At 52.8% G+C, this 16,383-nt stretch overlaps 1 long non-coding RNA gene across 3 annotated transcripts in view; it reads left to right on the forward strand.

Annotated features, from left to right (window-relative positions):
* Positions 1-5,865: 5,865 nt before the first annotated feature.
* LOC102548505 (uncharacterized) overlaps positions 5,866-16,383 on the forward strand; it is an 80,062-nt gene continuing 69,544 nt past the window's right edge. For all 3 annotated transcript variants that reach the window (XR_005494670.2, XR_005494667.2, XR_005494668.2), the window contains exon 1: positions 5,866-9,524. This is a non-coding gene — a long non-coding RNA (uncharacterized LOC102548505). The remainder of the gene's footprint in view (positions 9,525-16,383) is intronic.

The following is a 16,383-nucleotide window of genomic DNA, read 5'->3' on the forward strand; positions in this document are numbered from 1 at the left end:
GACGGGGGGGGGGTTTAATCTATGCATCAATTTCCCCTTGCACATGCTACCGTGTGCAAGGCCAATAGCTCTCTCAGAGGGTGTGTGCTTAGATACCTGGGGTGAGTCACCTTCCTGTCCCTCTGTTAACCACTGGACCTTTAGCTACCCTTCAGGGCTAGCTCAATTTATCAGCCAAACATTGTCTAATACTTATTGCAGTAGTTCTCAACATTCTTTATGCTGTGATCGTTTAATAAATTTCCTTATGTTGTGGTGACCCCCAACCATATTTCTGTTGCTATATCATAACTGTAAGTTCGCTGCTGTGTCTTAGTTCCTAAGACCATCAGAAATATGTGTTTCCTGGTGAATACTATCCACAGGTTGAGAACTGCTGATTTAGTGGGTCAAGCCTGAAAAAAATTGGGGTACACCATTCGGTCCCCAGCACAGACCAGACCTACAGGGTTTTGCCCATTGAACCTAGGAGGTTGGACAGTGAAAATTTTGAAACATCAAGAGGATCTGACCCCTGTTCCCAGAACTTAAAAGAGTGTCCTGGGGATGGAGTACTTTGGGGTATTGTTGGGGACCTAATAGGGCAAATTCTCAAACTCTGTCTCTCACTTTCCTGCTACAGCCCAGAACCAGGGCCTCCCCGGCAGGCCAACTCATAGGAGCGAGAGTATGAACTTGGCCCTTGCAATTGTGGGGACTGCCCCCACTTCACTTCAACCTAGGAGTTCCCAACATCCTCTGGGCTGGGGCAGGGGAAGCTGCTGCTCAGCAAAACAGGGCGTCCCCACCTCCCACCCTCTTCCCTTCCTACCTTCACTTTATGAAGTGTTTGGGATTCCATGGGCCAAACAGCTGGATGTTCCCTACCCCAGTTCTCCCTGGGACCTCAGCGGCGGCTAGGGCCTTAAATAATTCTTATAAAGACCATGTCAGCCCCAAACTGTGTGATACCTGATTTGTAGCACTCATAAAACTCCAAGCCTGCTGCCAGAGAGGGGGAGGGCTGAGACCAGCACATAGAGGCCTCATTTCCCGCCAGTGTGTGTATAAGTGTGTTCACAAGTGACTGAGGGATGCCTGGGGGCAGAGGGGGGGTCACCCCAAGCAGTGAGACCCTTCAGATCAGGTCTCCATGTTTACCACCCCCATCAGGGACAGCTGGTCCTGCTCAGTCCCCATGAGTCCCAAAGGCTTAACTTTGACCAAGCTGGGGTGGCTCGCTGCTTCATGAGGAATGGCCATGGCCAGAGGTCAAGATGGCTGCAAAGATCAAGGGGGCTAACCAGAGTAACAACAGTCTGCCTAGGAAGAGGCATGATGAGGGCAGCAGCTTCTACCTGATGGATGGACAACCTTGGGAAGTGAACAAGATGCCACCGGCCCAGCAGTTACTCTGAATAAGCTCCAAGAGAGAACAAGGGGCTGGCTTGCAGTGGGAATGAGCCTCTGGTTCCCAAGCTCCAAAGGAGTGCCCAGTTCAAGTGAGTGAAGATCCCTTAGATCTGGGCTACATCATACTTATCTGTGAAAGTTCACAGCAGGCCCCAAATGGTGAAAGGGAAAGGGAACATGGTCAGAGAATCCAGCCTCAGGATTAGAAATGCCCAGGTGACTCCGGGAACAACCCAGCGTCACACACCATCCAGTGGACCCAAAGCAGATCTTCTCCCCAACAAGGGAACAAGAGTCCTTAGCGTCCACCCCAGGTGGTAGCCAGGCTGGTCCCAGGCCGGTCAGGTCATCAGGTCTGGATAATAAGCCTTGTGCAGGCTGCAGGCAGGATGCGAGGCTCCTGGGTAGGGGGTGTCGTTAAAACCCCAGATCAAAGGGCTTGGAAACAGCTCATTAGGAAAGCCAGCCCGGCGGCAGGCTCAGACAGGGTCTGCTGTTTCTGTGCTTTGCCTTTGCTGGATGAGAAGGCCCAACCCCTCCCCCACCTTCCTACTGGACCATTCCCTAGGGTCACAGATTACCTCCTGGGGCTTTGAGCAGTTCAGGGTGGCCCCTTGTGCTCCCATTTTGCCTCAGCTAGCATCTCTCAGTTTCTGAGGATACCTGATAGAGCATTGGGACCTGGTCTAAAGGCCCTTATGAAGGTTTATGGAACACCCTATGTGTCCACAAGTGTAGGAATGACAACCCCTCCTCTCCGGTACTCATGGCCTTGCATCTAGTGCAAGTGTGTGACAGCAGTCACAGAGCATTTGACACAACTCATAAGCCCTACACTTAGAAATATCAAGGCCAGCCTGGGCTACATCGTGAGACTGGTGTCTCAAAAAACTAAAGAAAACAAAACAGACAACAGCCAAAATCCAGGCAGGGAGCTCTCATTGCTTCAGGGAATATTTGATGTCAAGAGTAGGCAAGGGGGCTTCTTGAAGGGAAACATGGCTTAAGTCAAGAAGGTCTGGAATCCAGTTCCCACTCTAAGGCCATGCTGGTCTTGTGAGGTCCTTGGCTACAGACTTCTTTTTCTTTTTCTTTTTTTTTTTTCTTTTTTCTTTTTTTCAGAGCTGGGGACTGAACCCAGGGCCCTGTGTTTGCTAGGCAAGCGCTCTACCACTGAGCTAAATCCCCAACCCCTACAGACTTCTTTATATAAAATATATCACGTGGGCCAGACATGGTGAGGTAGATCTGTAATCTCAGAACCTGGGAAATGGATGCAAGAATCAAGAGTTCGAAGCCAGCTCATAGTGATTTCAAAGACAGTTTAGATGACCTTGTCTCAAAATAAAACAACAAACAATAACAATTACGAAAAGCCTGTTATAGGCCAGGCATGTAGCTCAGTAAGTAGAGTGCTTGCTTGGCATATAACAGGCCCTGGGTTCAATCCCCAGGGTTGATAAAACCAAACCAAAAACAAAACGTGGTGTTATAATACCACCCACATGAGGTCCTGGTTGGCAGAAGAACAATAATAGGCTGATCTATTTCCAGGATTCTCATCCACCAAGCCCCTATCCTCTGTCCCAGTGGGTCCAGGAGTTAGGCAATGCCTTAATGCCTCCCTGCCTAGCCTAGTCCCTGTCCCTTCCTCCCAACGGCCACGGTGTGGCAGAATGTGGCCAGGCATGGGCACCTCATGGACAAATTGCTCCTCAAAGCTGGCACTGCTCCCTGCTGGCATGCAAAGGGAGCCTCCCTTTGTGCCGGCCCAGACCCCAACCACGAGGTGGCGTGGCCAGCCTGCCCAGTCACCAAGACCAACTGACATGCCAGTTGGAGTGATTCTATTTCCAGGATGGTCAGGACTTTGGAAGAGCTATAAAGTCCAATCCTTTAGGCCTACTCAGACCACTAGGACATCCCATTTCCTGAAGAAGCATCCCATGACCTAAGGCACTCTACAACACTTATGTCCGGCCCCCAAAGTGATCTCTCACTGGGGTGGGGGCAACCAGGCAGGCCTTGTATTCATTCAGAATCATCGTTCTGAAGCTGGCAGAGACGCTATACAGGTCTTGGGGTCCTGTTAGGTCTCTTGTCTGGGTTTCGGGCATCATCCTGTTCTCGACACTGGTGTCATTTGACATACTCTTAGGTATCCCCTTCCTCAGCTTCCAGAGGTCCTATTGTTGGGACACAGGTACCCAGACTGCAGAACTATGACTTTTCCTGAGTCCCAACTCAGCCGAGTGGCCTTACATAAGTAGCTTATGCCCAAATCAGGGGAGAGAGCAGTTAGCCTGAGGCTGGGGGTTCGGGGGACATTGGAGTTGGGGGTTCAGGGGACATTGATGCTCACACTATCATGCAGTTGTGAATGGATATGCCATAGGAAACTTATGCCCAAAGAATAGGACCACTTGCTCCAGACACCACACAACCTACTGGGCACTGTTGGATTTGAGGGGTCCTCCAGAGATTGGGGGTACCTTAGTATGTGAACATTTTGAGTTTTTCCCTGTGTCCCTGGGATGAGGCAGTCTAAATTCTGGAAGGGGCTCCTAAAAATAAATCCCAGGCTCGAGGTTCAGCAGGCCCTCTGGGGTTAGGAGCAGCTGTTCTCCTCATCTTGGCCTGTCTTCACCTCCCAGAACATCCCCTGCCTGCTGGGCCCTGGGCCTCTCCCGAGCTAAATCCTCCTTGGCCCCTCGATCGGTACATAACGGGAAAAGTATGTGTTCTGAGCCTCCTTTGGGGTTTGAGGAGGACATGGCCACTTGTGCTGGGATAAAAGGAGCCAACAGCTGCCCAAGGAGGGTGATGAAGGATGGCAGGAATGTCCTTTATCCGAAAATATCGGATGGCCCTCGAGATGGCGGGAAGCCCACCCCAGCCGTCCTCTGCCGAAATAGAAGTGCCTCTTGGAGCGTTCACAGTTGCTCCCGTCAGTCAATATGGCCCCGGTCAGACTGGTGCTTACTATTGACAGACTTTGTAAGGTTTCAGGGACCCCCACGCTGTAAGAAAAATACAGGGGCCCCAGAAAGGGACTGAAAAGAGCCATCTAAATCTCCAGGTCTGGTGTCTCACTCATGACCTAGATAGAGAGCAGGGCATTGTTTCTTACATGTTTCTGCTTTCTCACAGGTTCTTCCTCCCACCCATGAATCTCTATCCACTGCCTGAAATGAACAACCTTAGGGACCAAAGACTGGGAGGACCCCAGGATCTAGGAAAACATTATAGATAGGGGTGCCAGAAACACTCTTCTTTGTAAAGTTGTGGGGACATAGTGGAAAAGGGCAGGGTGCTCCCATTTGGGAAACTGGACCTGAGTCTTAAGTGGCCAGAGGCTCTAAAGAGGGACAGAGTGACCAAGTGGGGACATGGGGCTTAAGAACTGGCGCCAGTCTGACGGACATAGTCTGGCAAACTGAGCCACATGCTTGCCTATGGAGCTCATGGAAGATTCTTGATGAGTCTGGAAGGGCTGGGGCCAGGGCATGAGAGTCCTGAGAGGGTACAGGGCACCTGACGTTGGCACGGGGCACCTAGCAGCATCCAGTCACCTCTGAGATATGACTCCTTCTTGGGCCTCTGTGTCATCGTCCTGGCAACGTTAGGAGCAATAGACAAACAGTACCCCTAGCCTGTGATGTCTTCTTGGTGGGGTGGACAACAAGAGAGAGACACAGCCAAGTTTGAGAGAAGCAAGTACTGACTTTGTGAGGGTTCTGCCTGACCATGTGTGCTCTGCATTTTCCTGCCAAGTTAGTATGTCGTGAGGATTCAGTGTGGGGCTTGGATGAGTGTTAGAGATCAGGGCTCCCAAGATCTTGGGATAAGGTAGAGAACTATGTGGTATCTCTTCGCACCCCAAGTTTTTGGTTTTTGTTGTTTGTTTCATTTTTGAGTCAGGTCTTGACTTTGTCCTACAGCCAAGGATGGCCCTGAAGATCCCAGTCTCTTGCTGCCACCTCTCCAGTTTTGAGACTACAATGTGTGCTGCCGTGTCCCATGTCCAGTTCATGTAGTGCAGATGAAACCTAGGGTTTCGGATATACAGGCAGTCACTCTCCCCACTGAGTTCCATCCCCAGTCCTTCCCCACTGACTTCTGTAGGCTCTGGGACCATTAATTCTAAGGGCGGCAATCCTTTTCCCCTTTAGAGACCTCAGTGTCTTAGTTTCTTCTGTTGGACACAGGATCCCACTTTTGGGGGTGACTGAATGCTCAGCAGGGTCTCTGGGGTAGCTGGTTCTGAGCCTTGGGCCACCTGAAGGGGGCAGTAGAGGAGTAAGCATGCCCAGCTGGGCTCACTGCTTGGGGGGCCTCCTGCCCCCAAGCCAGGCCAGTTGGTTCCACATGGCGCCTTCCTCCACCCCCACCCATGGAATGTTGCTGCAGAACTGCAGGTCTGGCGCAAACACACCCAGGGCCCCCGCCAGAGCAGCCCACCCCCACCCCATACCTTCCTGTCAGGGAGGTCCCAGGCTCTGTGCTCTCCTAGCCTGTTTTCTGATATTTTTCTGGGTGGGGAACAGCCTAAACGAGTTGGGTCTGCTCACAGGAGATAGGGGGCTGAGGCAAGAGCCGGGCACTTTTGGTTCTTTGTCTTTGGAGGCTTCTGCTTAGGGCAGTTCTTTCTCCACCATCTACAACCAAGCCTCAGTGGGTCTGAGAGCTGTGTGCACCCAGGGCCATGTGGTGGTAGGGGGCAGTGGGAGCATGGTGTCCCCAAGTATCGGCCAATGGTGGCGCTGCTGACCAGGAGGCAACAGAACATCTCCCTCTAGGAGAGGTCAGATACCCTGCTGGCCTAGCTGCCCTTTGAAGCTTAACTGTCCCCAACCTGAGCCTTCCAGGACCCCAAATTAGTCTCTGAGGCTGCTGGTCAAGAGGCCATGGCGTCACTGTGAAACTCGAGCTTCCTGGGGCCGAAGGGTCCTGACCAAAGAAGGAGCGCCTGTGTACACAGAAGGCCAATAGCCTTCTAGAAGGCTCAAGTGTCCCCATTATGGATGTGCCCCCAAGGTGGCCTTCTTGCTGTTGCCTCTTCCCCCAACCCCCACCCCAAGCCCCGAGGCCTGTGTCTCACAGCCTCAGGCCCTGCCTCCCTGAGGGCTTCAGGGATCGAGTTCCCCTCCTGGCCGTGTCTTATCTCTGGAAAAGCGATTACAGGGTTTCTACATTAAATTTTCAGCGTGAAGCTTTTTTTTTGTATGAAGTTTGAAGTGGGTTTTTTTTTTTTTTTTCCAAATAACACCTGGAGAGGAAGGACACAAAAGAAGAATGTTGGCTCACAAAACTCTGGGCTGGGGGTGGCTGTCCTGCAACCCTGCCTCATTCAGCCCCTCAGTGCCTTCTCTCCCCAGCCCTGTTTGAGCTATTATAAGTTAACCCTCTCATGGCCTTCATTCGTCCCCGAGCCTGTATCCACTATGACCTACAGATTGGTACCACAGCTTACAGAATCATGGGGCCTGAACCCCTCAGTCATGCACCCCTCCGCTGGCCTTTTGCTTGGTGTGTGCTGTCTCCAGGCAGCCTGGCTTACCTTTACTTAAAGCTAGGCATGCCTGCTTGGGACCTCTCTGGGCCCTCGGAGATTGGTAATGGCTGGGGCCTGCTGTTTTCCTCTCTTGGTAATTGAAGGGGCCACTTGGGAAATCTACTCTCAAGCTTGTCTGTTGGGTCATTTTGATTTGGGGATTTCCAAACATTGGGGCCATGAAAGGTCACCCCGCTGACCCCAGCCTGCCTCATTATGTCACAGCCAGATTGCTGTGGTACCTGATGGAATCCAGAAGGCCCAAGCCGGTGGGAGGGCAGGCAGGCAGGCAGGCAGTAGGCTGAGATGTGGGGGCAGGGCACTAGGCCCAGCTTATCCCAGTTCTAAGCAAAGCTGCCTTCCCAGTCTTCCTCTTGTCAGAAATATCAGCCATGGTACCACAAGTCCAGGCTGTGTGTGTCCTGCCAACCTTGCCCTTGGGCAGCAGGCACCAGCCACTTGTTCTGACTCCCTAGGCCCTTGAATGGACCTTGTCCGTTGTCCAGTCTCTCACAAGTGTCTTTACGTCCCTTCCCACCACTGTTGGCTGCTTTTATCCTAGTTCACTGGCCCCTAGCCCTCCCACAAGCCCCTTGGCACCTCCCCAGCCCCTCAAAGGCCCTATGGACCCATTTTGCAGCCCTTACCGGGGACTGTAGGAATTTGCCTACCCAGCCAAGTGAGCAACACTTCCAGCCACCCAGTCCCTTGTTGAGCTTTTCTCTTGTTTCCATTACTTTGATGAGCAGCCGAAGGGTCCCTTTCTGCCCCATATTATAATTTTCTTGGGTGATTACTGGGCTCAGGTCCAAGCTCCCCCAACTAACAGCACCCTCCCCCCCAGGAGAGATGTGCAGTCTTGGGGAAAAGACATCTGTAAACCAGAAGAACCAGGATTGCCTCTGGCCTTTCTCCTCTCCCAGAGACTCCCTTTCTCTCAAAGTCTCCAAAAGGCATCCATGCTCAACTTGGCTGTCCCCTAACCCCTGACTCCCAGTCAATGCCCATCCATACTTACGAGCCACAGAGGATGATGTCTATGGCCAGAGAGGGCAGCCGAGGGTACAAGCATGGCTTGTATCCACTTGCTACCCGCTAGTTCTCAGTGCTTCAGCAACTCCATAGCCCCCTTCCCTGCCAGGACATGGGTGAGTGGAACTACCTAGACTCACCCTTCTTCTCCTGGAAGGAGCTTGTTATCCCTGAAATCTAGCTTTCTTCTGTGAGTGAGAACTGAAGGGCATTCTGAGGTGTGTAATTGGAGTGTAATGTGGAGGATCCTTCCCCTCAGTTTCTTCAGGGCCTTGGAGGCTGATGTGGGTAAGTAATTAAGTGATCAGGGTAGAGGCATCAGAGAGGAGGATAGATGTTTAACCTCCTCCCCCAATGACAGCCAGTAGCCCAGCTGAGCATCCAGGCCTTGCTCATCCCCGTGTGCCCTGGAAATGGGAGACGGCTCAGCAGTGCCTGAGGCCAGGCACTGAGCACTGAGTTCCTTTCTATCCCTTGGAGCCTGGCTTGGCCCATGGGCTTAGCTGGTCAGCACTGTCCATAAACCTCACAAGTAGCAGTCAGAGGTTGGCGGGTAAGGCACAGCACTCCTTCAGAGGCAGAGTTGGCCAAGGCAGAGTTGAGCTACTCAGGACACTGTGTGCTAGACCCGGCCATGTTTGTCCCTGCTTCCTCCTCACCTTTGCAGCATCCAGCCTCCCCTCCGTGCTTTGAGATTCCTTCACCTCCTCCTTTGCCTCTCTCTGACCTTCTTACCCACACAACCCTCCTGAAAGCCAGTGAAGGGCAAGATGGCTGGAGCACCGTCTATCCAGGAGCAGCTCGTTTTCTCTCTCTCCCAGCAGTGGCAGGCAAGCCCAAGGAGAAGGGCACCTTAGACATGCCCAACACCCTGGTGGTGGCCCCAGCCCCAAGAGGTGGGGATCTGGAGCCTGACCATGGCACCTCTTGGGACGAGAGTCTCTTGTTCAAGTAAGACCTTGATAGTCCTGGTGTGGAGGTTGGGTTAATTCCAGACCCCAAATCCACCTCCTTTGCTGTATCAAAGATTGTCCATGGCCGGCGACAAGCCCAGAGTCCAATGGTGTTGTTGGTCTTGGGGTACAGCGGGACTCTGGCTGTACTGTAACAAGAGCAGTGGTGCTAGTTGTCTAACTGCAACAAGGTGGCCTTCAAGGTGAAGCAATACCCATTCGTTCCCAGTGATCAGCATAAGGGTGATGCGTGGTTTTCTCTCGGTTCACAGTGAGCCCGGCACCAGGGAACCCACATACTAGCACTGCCCAGTTCTGAGGCAAGACCTCTCCCAGCTCCTCCCAAGCTCTCGTGGCCCCAGATGAAGCTCCTTCTTCAGCTTCTCACATGGCAAAGCAGCCTGTTTCCATTCCTCTGTGTCTACCCGCTCAGGGAAGTCCTCAAATCATTTCTTCTGCCTCAGAGTGTCCTGGGCCGCCACCTTTCTTACTCTCCTGCCACCATATGAAGAGGGACCAAGAGGAAGTGGAAAATTTCAAGAAGAAGGGAAAGAGGGTCTGTTGGCTTGATGGGGCCAGGGCTGGCCCAGCAGGTGAGACGGCTTGGGGAAGGTGGACGGGCTTTATAGGAGACAAGTGAACACTTTGTGGATTTTGGAAAGAGTTAAGAAGATAGAAACACATCAAGGGGAAAACATAGTTTGAAGAATATGGTGCCACTCCTGGACCCAAATGCTAGCTTTAGGTGAGGTGACATTCTGGTAGAAGGAAGGACAGAAAAGAAAAGCAAGATGGAAAGAAGAAAGCCCAACTTTGTCCAGAGAAGAGAGTGTTTCTGGCCCCAGGGACCATGACAAGACCCTCCAGGCCCAGATATGCTGGGGGCTTGTGGGGAGGGTACCCCTCTCTGCAGAGGATGGCTTGTACCTGCACCCCACAGAACTAGATACTGGTAACTGCCTCCTGTGTGGCCATCACAGAAAGGCATTGCCTCCCACTGGATGCTCTGCCTTGAGCCAGCCATCAAGATGGGCACCATTTTTTTTTTAATGACCATGTATTCTTCAGGACTGGAGATAGGGGAAACCCCTCAGCCATCCTGGGACCTGGAATGCTGGGCAGTTGGTAGCCAGAGTGCCCTGTACCAGACACAAGACACAGGGCTAGCAATTTCAGGAAGAAAAGGTAGTTTCTGTGTCTTGGGGATAGTAAAAGGTAATCTATGTGCTGGTCTGGGGTAACGTGGCATTAAGGGAACTGTGCTGGGGGCCCCTGGGACATACTTCCTCTCCTGTTAGTATCACCCAAGAGGTTTGGGGAGATGAGAGAGGAAAAGGGGTCCTGAGGTAGTAGACATTGGGAGGTGTGTCTTGAGATTATGGTTGGAAAGACAAGGCTCTAGGGACTGGGTCTGTCAACGGCTGAATGAGACCTAGTAGGAGGTCTGCTTGGATGAAGGAGGCCTCATCCTAAGGGACCTGGTTAAGAAGAAGCATGAAGAGGGTGTAGGGACCTAGGCTGGTCCCTCTTCCCTGCCATGTTCTGGGAGGCTCCTTGCACAGAAGGTAGTCTCAGCACTCCCTCCAGTCATGAGGCCCCATTTTGTCCTCACTGCCTGGTCCCATAGCTTTTTCTGTTCTCTGGACATCGGTTCTAGTGCAGATTGGGGTGTCAACCTACCCATCTCCGCTGGATTGAGCTGGAGAATGTCTGAAGAAAACACTCGCGTATGCACGCATACACACACACACACACACACACACACACACACACACACACCTAAGAACACAAAGGCTTATTGGTTATCTCAAGACCTAAAGGGGGAAGGGGAGAATAAAGGAAAGGAACAAAGATCAGATTCCTGACTTCGATCCCCTTGAGCCTCCCAGTCTCTGGACTAATTATTTGCTTAGGTCAAAGCTCCCAGAGGGGCCAGGGGCCAGGGGCTGGGGGATTAGGGTGAGGGGCACAAGGCTCTTTCCCGGATGAGATCTGTTTATCCCAAGGCCAATTGGCCTCCAGAGCAGAACAGTGGGGGCGGCTAACTTGCTCCGGGTACAGGCAGGCTTATCTGCTCAGAGGGGCACCCTTCTGAGACTGGGGGCCCGAGAGCGGCCCCTCTGTTCCATATCTCCTGGCAAGACAGGAGGAGGGGAAGAGACAGAATTGGATGGGGCTGGGGATGCCTCCTGATGTAGGAGGAGCCCCGGGGGCCATGACAAGACCCTCCATGCCCAGATATGCTGGGGGCTGGTGGGGAGGGTACCCCTCTCTGCAGTAGAGGCTGCTTGTACCTGCAGCCCACAGAGCTAGATACTGGTAACTGCCTCCTGTGTGGCCATCACAGAAAGGCATTGCCTCCCACTGGATGCTCTGCTTTGATTGGCCCCTAAGAGAGTCCTTAAGTCCTCAGAGACCTCATTAGACCCCTACCTGGCCCTACAGTGCTGGGGCCAGACCCCCTAGATTCATTGAGGGCTTACTGTTTTCAGCTTCCAGAGCTCCAACCTGAATATCTTGATACTGACCTGTCCTGAGCTGGTCAGCCAAGCTATGATGGTGGCCGTGCTGTGTTCTGGACTGTAGTGGTCTTCGGCTTTGGTGCTGGGAGTTGAGAGAGGAGGGTCTAGTTCTGAGAGATGTCCATCTGCTTGGCCTTCATGTTCTTCTAGCCATGACATGACTTCACACTTACCTCCATCCCTGTTACATCCTTGAACATCTCTCTAAGACCTGGGGACCCACAGTGGCTGCTCCCCCACAGGGGCTGGCTGGGAAAAGGTCCACAGTTCAGGGCACACAACGGGGCGGCCTGGGATTGGTCACTGCCTGAATGTCCCCGGACGGATGCCCGGGTGCCCTTGGGCAGCCTTCCCCTCGGACAGTCTGTCCAGGCTGGGGAAACCCAAAGCCAAAGGGATTAAGAAGAAGGGACACAATTGACTCTCCCTTGGCTGTGCTGATTTGTGCTTCATTTAGTGTATATTCACCCAGTGGGTGAAAACATGAAGGTCATGATGCCAGCGATCCTCCAATGTCCTCTTGCTCAGGTCAGCCTCCCACAGATGCCCAGCTCCGCCCTGCCCCACCCTGCCCTATCCATTGCACCCTTGTTTGCCTTCCCTCCAGCAGCCACCTTACGGATTCCTGTGGCTGCACAGAAAGGAACAGAGAGCCTGGTCCTAGCTCCTGCACACATAGAGGTATACAGGGACCCTCAATATGGATGTCCAAGATAGTCTCCAAAGAATAGCAGGCTTGAGTCGAGACCCAAGGGTTCTGCTTCACCATCTACCCCAGATTCTGAACACTGATCGATGTCCCCTTCCTGACTCTCATGATGGACACTGCTTGATCAAAGTGGAAGCTCTGAGAACTGGTCTTGAGAGCCAAGATCGTCCTTCCTGCATGGAAACCAAGCCACTCTCTTGTAGACTGAGGTTGTCCATGGATGCTGATGGCGTATCTTGGTCGTACTCTGAGCCAGAGAACAGACAGAAGAGCGGATCTTGGGTTCCATGTTGTGCCACCTCTTTTTGGTACCCTTAGTACTGTCTGGGCTCCAACCATTGGTTAGAAGCCTCGGGAAGGCATCCTTCCACTCGTGGACAGGGGTTCATCGGGGAAGAGGCTTATTGTTTTCAGCTCCCAGAGCTCCAACCTGAATATCTTGATACTGACCTGTCCTGGTCTTTCATAGAACGTCATGTGGGGAAAATGCTCTAAACTTTTCTTACTTGTCAGTAGCAGGGTGATAATGATGGCCTTGATCTTAATCATACCAGATCACCTTTGCAAAGTGACAGGGAAGGAATAGAGCCTGACTTTCTGTCTCATCTCAGCCCCAAACTCTTTTTGACTCCCTTAGCCTCTGCCCGGCAAAGTATTTCAGTCCATTTTTTCTGGGGCCGAGACCTCCATGGATTTTTTTGGGGGGGGTAGGGGGGTTCAGTGCTCCATCATGGCGGAAGGCCCCAGTGTGCTGGCTGAAGTGTGGGGGTGGGGCAGCTTTCTCTCCTCTCTCCCCAAACTCAGACTGGACCACTTAAGAATAATGAGGTCCAGGTGGCCTCACGTGAGCCTCGATCCTTGCTGGCTGCGGGGGCCAAGCCTCCACCCCTCCACCTCCCGCCAGGAGCAGCTAATGACAACCAGAGTTGGGAAGGTGTGACTCCTCAGCTGTCAGGGGTTTTGCAGGGACCCTGGCCGGCAGGTGGGACCCAGGGCAGGGATGGGTCAGGTTGCAGGGCCTATTCTGCTGTTCAGTCTCCAGGACACAGCCCTAGGTTCTGCCGGGCCTGGTTCTTTGCCTGTCTCTCCTGGCTCTCAATCCATCTAGTGCTCTCTACCTAAGAGGTGAGATGACAAACTCCAGTTCCCTCACCACACAGGACCACCTCTGCATCCACTCTGCCCTGAGAGAGAACAAGCAAGTTGGGAGGCCTTGACGCTGCAGCCAGAGAGGAAGATAAAACACTTAGACACTGCTCATGCCGATTACCACGAAGCTGTGTGCTTGTATGGCTTAGTGTGTTACATATCACAACATAATAAAACAAAAGGCCTACAGTACAATATGAAGGAGTGAATTCATAGAGGACAGGAGTCCTGCTTTCCACCCCTACATGTGGCATCTCTCTGGTCATCTCAGGAGAATCTATAGGTGTTCCTGTGATCCCTCAGCTCCCTCCAGGAGACATGATCTCTTCCCTCTCACCTTTGGTCCCTCAATGCTCTAGCCTTCAGTTTCCTGGATAAAGGGAGCTATCCAGCCCCAAATAGGCCAGCAGTGGACATCTTGGCAAAATATGGAAGTGTGGGATATATAAAGGCTACCTGCCTCTTGAGCACGCAGACCCAACTTCTCAAGTATGTTTGGCCCTGTTTAAAGAGCCTTTCTTTTGTGTGTGTGTGTGTGTGTGTGTGTGTGTGTGTGTGTGGTGTGTATGTGGTGTGTGTGTATGTGGTGTGTGTGTGGTGTGTGTGTATATGTGTGGGGGGTGTGTGTGTATGTCGTGTGTGTGTATGGTGTGTGTGTATGTGGTGTATGTGTGTATGGTGTGTGTGTGGTGTGTGTGTGTGGTGTGTGTGTATATGTGTATGGGGTGTGTGTGTATGTCGTGTGTGTGTGTATGGTGTGTGTGTATGTGGTGTATGTGTGTATGGTGTGTGTGTGTGGTGTGTGTGTGGTGTGTGTGTATATGTGTATGGGGTGTGTGTGTATGTCGTGTGTGTGTACATGGTGTGAGTATGGTGTGTGTATATGGTGTGTGTGTGTATATGGTGTGTGTGTATGTGGTGTGTGTGTGTGTATGGTGTGTGTGTATGTGGTATGGTGTATATGTGTGTATGTGGGGTGTGTGTGTGTATGGTGTGTGTGTGTGGTGTGTGTGTGTGTGTATGTGGTGTGGTGTATATATGTGTATGCAGTGTGGTGTGTGTGTGGTGTGTGGTGTGTGTGGTGTGTGTGTGTGTGTGTGTGTGTGTGTGCGTGCTATAGTTCTTCCTGTGGGAAAGCCCAAGCAGGACAGGGGCAATGCAGAACCACAGGGAGAGGACCCAAGAGGAGTGGGTAATTCAGTGAGTAATCTGGTGGCCCAGTGGTCCCAGCTCAAGAAGATCTTTTGGTCACATTGCTTGGGGGTCCCACTGTGGCATGCAGAGGAAACTTTCTGCTTTCTGTCATGAAATGGAGTGGAGAAAGAGGAAAGCAAAGATGGGCGCCTTTGGCGGGATGTCAGGGCCTCGGGCAGGAAGGACCGGGTGGGGGTTCGATCTGGCTGCATTGACAGAGGGGGTGGTGGGGGCAAAGGGCAGGCAGCAGGCGTGGGGGGCAGCTAGGGATCAAGGCTGGGCCGGTGGTGGGAAGAACAAAGGCTGAGCCCGCTAGAATGCTTGCCGATAATGACATGTGGGGCGGGCAGGCAGGCGGGAGGGCAGCCCGGCCCCCACAGCCCACCAGGCTGTAAGCATTTCCACATCTAGTGATAAGGCACTGGTTACACAGTTACAGGCTGACTGGGAGCGACCCCGGAGACGCCAGCCCGCCCAAGAAAGTCCAGGAGAGGTTGGGGTCCAGGGTCTAGTTATGCCTACCACGCCCTCCTCCCGTTATCTTCAGTAAACCTTTCTTGTCTCTCCAGGCAGTCGCCACGTGGCCCCTTGGCCACCTCTCACAGAGCCTAGAATGTGTCCTCCCCAAAGTCCTGGACAAGTGGACATGGGGGTAAGGAATCATACAAGTCCACAACTCCTCATGCCCACCAGCAACCAGCTGGTACCCAGGCCCAGGAAGGCATTATTCTTGTGCTAAGCCCTTTGTAGAGAATATGCAGGGTACTTGTGTGGTGACTGGGCTGTCCAGAGACTCCTGGGACTAGACTGGCCCTGTCCTAATGACGTATCGAGCAAAGCCCTAGCTGATGAACTGGTACCCACACTTAGAGCCAGGTAACTCCAGCACAGGCAGATGGACATTTTTGGCAGAACCTGTAGCCAGCAGGACACAAGTGTCCCCAGCTGGGACTCCCATCTGCCTCTCCCTAGGGCACTTGGAGGCTAGAAATGCAGGCAGAGTGGAATGGGGCCACCAGCAAAAAAAGACCTCTTGATAGCTTTCCTTAACGGGTTTCCCACGATGGCCTGGTAATCGGGGCTCTTCACCCTGGCACCCCCACACCTCACAGCTGCCCAGGCACAGCCAGCTGCTGTTCCATCCACCCCGTGTTGGATGAAGCCCCGCCTGGAGATCGTGTCCGTGTCGATGCAGTGCTGTCTTTTTTCCCATGGCTGGGATTTGGGGTGGCTGGGGCAAGGAGGAATTTGAGGAGGAAATAGCAGCAGCCTGAGAATTTTGAAAATGTGTCCAATTGCCTGGGCTCTTGGGAAGAAGCAGACAGGAGGATTAGGAGTGGGGGTCGGGCAGTGTTGTCCTGGGTAGGCTGTGGCTGGTGGGGGTCTGAGTGTCCAGTAGGAGAAGGGGGCCTCTCCGAAGGCCAGCAGCTGTCCTCATCTTTCAGACTGTCTCCTCTCCTTCCAGCAACTAATCAAAGATCTTCAACTCCCCCGCTGAGCCAGATTCCAGTCCCACAGTCTGCCACACCTTGCAGGTGACCTGACACAAGGCTTCTTGCTAGGTTTTCTCATCCCTATTTGCAAAATGCAGCTCAAGGCGAGTTCTCAGAAACCAATAGCTCCCCCAAGGATCCCCTCAGCCACCTTTGGTACCAGCTCCATCTTCTCTGACACCTACTTTTTGTGGGGAGCTGGGTGTCTCCGAGTTTAACTTGACTTTTACAAGGGAATGGTTTGGGAACAAGAGTAGGTGACATTGGGGTCTTCCCTCTTATGCCTGGTGGGTCTGGACCTTGGGAAACCTGGGGAACACCAGCTGTCTTTGCCTCTTGGAATTGGCTGACAGGTCCCCATTGGCCCCCCTGGGCTAAGCCCTCC

The sequence above is a fragment of the Rattus norvegicus genome, chromosome 1, assembly GCF_036323735.1.
Source record: "Rattus norvegicus strain BN/NHsdMcwi chromosome 1, GRCr8, whole genome shotgun sequence".
In the NCBI taxonomy this organism is placed as follows: Eukaryota; Metazoa; Chordata; class Mammalia; order Rodentia; family Muridae; genus Rattus; species Rattus norvegicus.